Source organism: Triticum aestivum, chromosome 5A (assembly GCF_018294505.1).
Source record: "Triticum aestivum cultivar Chinese Spring chromosome 5A, IWGSC CS RefSeq v2.1, whole genome shotgun sequence".
NCBI classification, from domain to species: domain Eukaryota; kingdom Viridiplantae; phylum Streptophyta; class Magnoliopsida; order Poales; family Poaceae; genus Triticum; species Triticum aestivum.
Window position 1 is genome coordinate 454,894,447 of NC_057806.1, and position 6,359 is coordinate 454,900,805.

A 6,359-nucleotide genomic window follows, 5' to 3' on the forward strand; every position below is an offset into this window, starting at 1 on the left:
AATACAATTCTAGCATGAATAATAAACATTTATCATGATATCAGGAAATAAATAAGAACTTTATTATTGCCTCTAGGGCATATTTCCTTCACCAGATGGCCGTAGAATTAAAAGACACTGCCGACCATTGCCGGCTTCATGAAAAAGAAAACCGAGCGAAGGCAACGGACCTTGAGAAGGACACGATGGCGGATAAAGACACCCGCTCTGCTATGAGAGCGAAGAAGGAGGAGCTGCGGGAAGCCGGGGATATTGCGGCTGGGAAGCCCTTCATGCTACGGAGGAAGTTCGGAGATCCACGGTATGCCCCTCTGGATCGGCTATGGAGTTCGGCAGATGCATATATGGACTTGGCGGCGAGCGCTGCCGATGCGGCCAAATACTTCCAAGGTCAAGCAGATCATGGCGTGAACAAGCTGTTCTGGTCGCAATTCAACATTCCAGAGCGTCCGCTTCCATTGACTGATCAGGTAGCCGAATGGGCCGAGCTAAATAGGTTGTCTGGACTCACCATGAGGCTGTCGTGGATCAGCTATGGCCGGAAAGGCCAAAGCCGAATAACTATTTTAGCTTAGTGCAGCAGGTCCTTGGTGCGGTGCCGCGCATTGATGCGATGAAGAGGTCGGCGTGCATTGAAGGCTCACGGATGGCCCTTGCCCGTGTTAAAGCATACTGGGCGGAGATGGACGCTACCACTGTTGCGGCGCAGGGTTCGGCCATAGGTCGAGTGGCTGCCGAGCATTATTTTGAGGAGGTTATCGAGGGTGCTCGTTTGATAGAGGCCCAGTGCTCGAAAAATATTATGTTTGAATGATATGTATTCTCATTGTAAACACAATGCTTTTATGAAGTTTTTATGAGGCTATGTTTATACTTTTGCCTGAAAGTAGTATGATGCCTCATGTGCGGCCGTTTATGTATACATGTGTATAACCTGAAAGATTGCAGCCGTCGGCTTCAACCCCCATGCATATAATGCGGAGGTGCTCGCAAAAAACGCGTGTTCACACTTAACCCAACGTCTTGGTCCTATTAAGGAGGTGATAGCGTAGCGAACGAGGCAACCAGACTATAATGCTTTAACACTTTCACTTAGCCATAGGAGTTTGACAGTGGGCTACTAGATAGCCCTTGGTGGCTCCGCACTCTCCCGATAGCGGGGTGCGTACATGCCTGGCCGGAAAACGGCCCTTCGTTAAGGCGGAGGAATTCTAACATTCCGATAGGTCATCGAGTGGTTGACCAGTCTCACGCTATATCATGATAGTCAATTTTCGGCTTTCTCTACTGAGGTGCTCGTCCAGATGAACCAGGGCACAATCTCAGTAGTTCTCCTGGTGCTACCTTAGCTGGTAAAGCAGAACGTAAGGCACCAAAACACAGGAGCCGGGCAAACCCAACATTTGACCAAAGACAATGATTCGGAGCTGATGCATATAGGGCCAAACTCGCGACGCCGAACACTCACTAAGGTATTCGGTCTTTATGGTATAAACCGGGCCTAAATAGTGCGCTTCGTAAGAAGCCCCTTGTGTCCAGGTACGTGCATTATTCTGACGTGGCCACATGCCAAGACGTCAGCATCCTTCTCAACTGTGCTGAGAATTCGGTGGATATGTATCAACAAGAGACAGTACAAAAGGTTTACGCAGGGTCTTAATCTAAAAAGAATCCTTGGAGCGGGTCCCTATTGCACGTCTGCGCCTGTGTCTCCGTTGTGCCGTATCCTGGACGGGTGTAGCACGATGATCATCTGTAAAAGAGAGGAACTTAGGTGAAAAAGTTGTCGTGCAAAAAGATAGTTTTTAAAGAAACCATATATAATTCAAGATGAGTAAAAATTGCCACTTGTCTGCGTGCATTGAGCCCCTTGTATTTGTAGTAGGGCTGTGACCATTGATCCGGTATAAATTACATATAGCGGTGCCGGACTCGACTAATCGTGTCCGAGGTCTTGATGACCTGTTAAATGCTTTAGTTGGTGAGGCCATTTTTAGTGTGCGGCTGCCAAGGCAGCCGCACTCTGTCCGGGGCGCAAAGATCGCTTAATACTTCTGTTTACTGTAATGATGCCACGTGGACCGGGCATCTTGAGTGTGAGGGAAGCGTAGTGCGGTATTGCATTAAAGCGAGCAAAAGCTTCGCGTCCGAGTAGTGCTTGATTGCCATTTTGGAACGGAGCGATGTGGAAGGTTAAATGTTCGCTACGGAACTTATCGGGGAAGCCAAATATAACTTTTAGTAGCAGGGAGCCCGTGCAACGAGCCCCTGGGCCTGGCGTTACTCCTTTAAAGGTAGTATTGCTATGACAAATTTTTGTTGGGTCTATCCCCATTTCACGGATTGTATCCTGATATATCAGGTTTAGACTGCTGCCACCGTCCATCAGGACTCGTGTGAAGTGGTATCCGTCAATTATTGGGTCTAATACCAGGGCAGCCCATCCTGCACGCCGGATGGTTGCTGAGTAATCACGATGGTCGAAAGTGATCGATTGAGACGACCAGTGGCAGGACTCCGCGGTGATAGGCCCTTGGGCATATTTTTCTGGGAGTGCTGTTTTGCTTTTTCCCTTGATCACGTGTAACACATTTACTGTTTTGACTTCTGGGGGAATTTTTTTTGTTCCCAGTGTCTTGCTTGAGAGGCTCATCCTCGTCTTCGCTTGGTGTATCCTCCCCCTTGTGTACGGCGTTGAGCTTGCCGGACTGATTGAAGACCCAACATTCTCTATGGGTATGATTAGCAGGTTTACCAGGGGTGCTATGGATTTGACATATTTGGTCCAGAATTTTGTTTAGGCTGGACAGTTCATCTCTGGCGCCTTTAGAGGGCGACTTTTGCTGACCTGGCCGAGAGCTTTTGAATCCGGCGTTTACTGCCGTGCTCTTCGTGTTGTCTTCTTTATTCTGGCGTTCGTTATTGCTGTTGCGCCGTGATTTCCCGTTTCCATCTCTAACTTCAGACGTACTGGGGTCGCTGGTGCTGCATCTGGCTAGCGAGCTGTCCTCACCCGCGCAAAAGCGGGTCATGAGGCTTGTTAGTGCTGCCATTGTTCTCGGCTTTTCTTGTCCGAGGTGTCTGGCAAGACATTCATCGGCGGACGCTATGCTTAAAAGCTGCCAAGGCTTCGGCGCCCGGACAGTCGACAATTTGGTTCTTTTTAGTAAGAAACCTGTTCCAAAGTTTTCGGGCTGACTCTCCGGGCCGTTGAGTTATATGACTCAAATCGTCCGCGTCCAGAGGTCGGACATAAGTCCCTTGAAAATTTGCCTGAAAAGCGTCTTCGAGCTCTTCCCAGCTTCCAATGGAGTTTTCGGGGAGGCCTTTAAGCCAGTGACGAGCTGGCCCTTTGAGCTTGAGGGGTAAGTACTTGATGGCGTGGAGATCATCTCCTCCAGCCATATGGATATGGAGGATATAGTCCTCAATCCAGACCCCAGGGTCTGTTGTTCCGTCGTATGCCTCTATGTTTACGGGTTTGAATCCCTCTGGAAAGTCATGGTCCAGCACCTCATCGGTGAAACATAGGGGGTGTGCGGCACCCCTGTATCTGGTTGTACCGCGTTGTTCGGATGTTTGTTGTGTTACATTGTATGCTGGGGCGCGCTTGCGTGGTCCATAGATGGATCTAGTTGCATCGTCCTTTTGGTGCGATCCCTCGCGTGGATCGCATATTGTCTTGTGAGTGGCATTGTTTGCCGCTCTATGTTGGCCGTGAGGTCATCTATCCGGCCAGGTGGCTGTTTTGATTTTTGGTTGTGAGGGGTCTGAGGCCTCCTCATCGAATTCAGGGAGCAACTTCCGCTTTGGGTAGCTCTTGGTGGGGCGATTGTCGCCGTACTTCGCTGCTGTATTGAATACTTTACTCCATCTGATTTGGAGTGTGTCCTGCGCAGCCTTGAGCCTTTGCTTCTGCTTTTTCAGACTGCTCGCGGTGGCAACAAGCCTTTGACGGGCATTCTGCTGCTCCGGGTGCCTGTCCGGCGTTATGTCGTCCGGACTCTTATCTTTAACAGAATTGGTTTGTTCGGTTTGATTCGCCGTATTACCGTGGTCCGGCAGTGGTTCGCCCTGCTCCAATGCTGGGTCTGTATGATTGTTATTTTTGCCGAGGCGGGATTTGGGGCGGCGCTTGCGCCGCCGCTTTGACTGCTTCTCGGCGGAACAAGCCTTCGGTGCATCCTTCCGTTCCTCGTCGTCGTCTTCTTTTGGTGTGTCCACCATGTATACGTCATATGATGAAGTGGACGTCCAGCGCCCTGTGGGCGATGGTTCCTCTTCGTCTCCCGCATCGTCTTCCATACCGTCGATGTCTTCGGAGTCGAAGTCGAGCATGTCGGTTGAGTCATCGACAGTGGCTATTAAGTGGGTGGTGGGTGGGCGTCGAATTTCTTCGTCGTCCGCATCCCAATCTTGTTGGCCATAATCCGGCCAGGGCTCTCCTGACAAAGAGAGAGAGAGACTTTAGTGAATTCAGAATGTCGCTGAAGGGCGAGTGCTGAAAGATATCCGCGGCGGTGAGTTCCATGATCGGAGCCCAATCGGATTCGATTGGCAGAGGCGCGGATGGTTCGGAGTCCGGGAAAGAGTCCGGCACCTTGGAGTCATGGGCTGCACAGAGGGTTATGCTGGAGTTTGGCTCGATCGCCGTTGAGACTGCAGCCCCTAAGGCAGTGTCTAACCACTCGTCCTTGATTGGCGCAGTTGGCTCCGAACTAAGGGTCGGAGCTGATGCGGGCGCGGCCTCTGGGGTACTGTTCGGCGGCAGAGCTAGGTCATACCCATCGCGGCAGTGCGGCGCGCCCGGCTGTGGCTCGAATCCGTCGAAGATCAAGTCTCCCCGGATGTCGGCCGTGTAGTTCAAACTTCCAAATCTGACCTGATGGCCAGGGGCGTAGCTTTCAATCTGCTCCAGATGGCCAAGCGAATTAGCCCACAGTGCAAAGCCTCCGAATACGAAGATCTGCCCGGGGAGAAAAGTCTCACCTTGGACCGCATCGCTATCGAAGATAGTAGGAGCCATCAAGCCTAACGGCAACGACACAGAGGAACTCTCAATGAAAGCACCAATGTCGGTGTCAAAACCGGCGAATCTCGGGTAGGGGGTCCCGAACTATGCGTCTAGGCCGGATGGTAACAGGAGGCGGGGGACACGAAGTTTTACCCAGGTTCGGGCCCTCTTTATGGAGGTAAAACCTTACGTCCTGCTTGATTAATATTGATGATATGGGTAGTACAAGAGTAGATCTACCACGAGATCAGAGAGGCTAAACCCTAGAAGCTAGCCTATGGTATGATTGTATATTGTGATTGTTGTCCTACGGACTAAAACACTTCGGTTTATATAGACACCGGAGAGGGTTAGGGTTACACAAGGTCGGTTACAAAGGAGGAGATATCCATATCCGCATTGCCTAGCTTGCCTTCCACGCCAAGTAGAGTCCCATCCAGACACGAGACGAAGTCTTCAATCTTGTATCTTCATAGTCTAACAGTCCGGCCAATGGAGATAGTCCGGCTGTCCGGAGACCCCCTAATCCAGGACTCCCTCAGTCATCTTCCACCAGGTTGAGATAAGTGACATCCAGCTTGGGTCTTTCTGCTTTGAAGGAGAAGCTGATCAACTCACCACCAGTAAGACACATGTGGGCAAGGAAACAGGCCCATCCATCTCCTCCAATCTGCGATATATTGCGTCCTTTCTCGACCTCCATAGTGTATGGCCCCCCAGGAGCCTCAAATGTCACAGTGTCTCCTGTCATCTTGTTGAATTTCAACCTCACATTGCATGGGACAATCTGTGTAAAAAAGCAAAATGACACAATGCAGTAATGCCAACACTAAAAATAAAATAGTTGTTACATTTCATCTAATTTCTTACCGCCGCATGACAAAAACTCGGCTGGAAGTAGATGCCGAATAGCTTGCCAGTTGCAAGGCTGCTGGTGCACCTTGACTTGCACAGTCGACATAGTGGTGGTGGTGGTGGCGCCATTTTCCTAAAGCAATATAAGCAAAGGATTAATGATTCACTTCACAGGAAAGAAAAATAGTAGCATGTGATATTTTTGGTTCTTCCGCGAGAAGCAATTTTATGGACAAAGCATTTCGGTGGCAGCTATTGCCGAAAAAACTTTTCACAAATATCTACCAAATAAGGGTACCACCTACCAAGACATTTCATCTCATTTGGCCCCTATTGCCTAAGATAATTGATTAAAAAACAAGTGGCAAATTTAACTAAATTGGCACCTACATTTTGCCAAAAAATAACTTATTACAAAAAAAACAAAAGCATCTACCTATCCATGTACAGAAAAATAACAATAAAATGGTGCTTACTGAATCAACTAGCA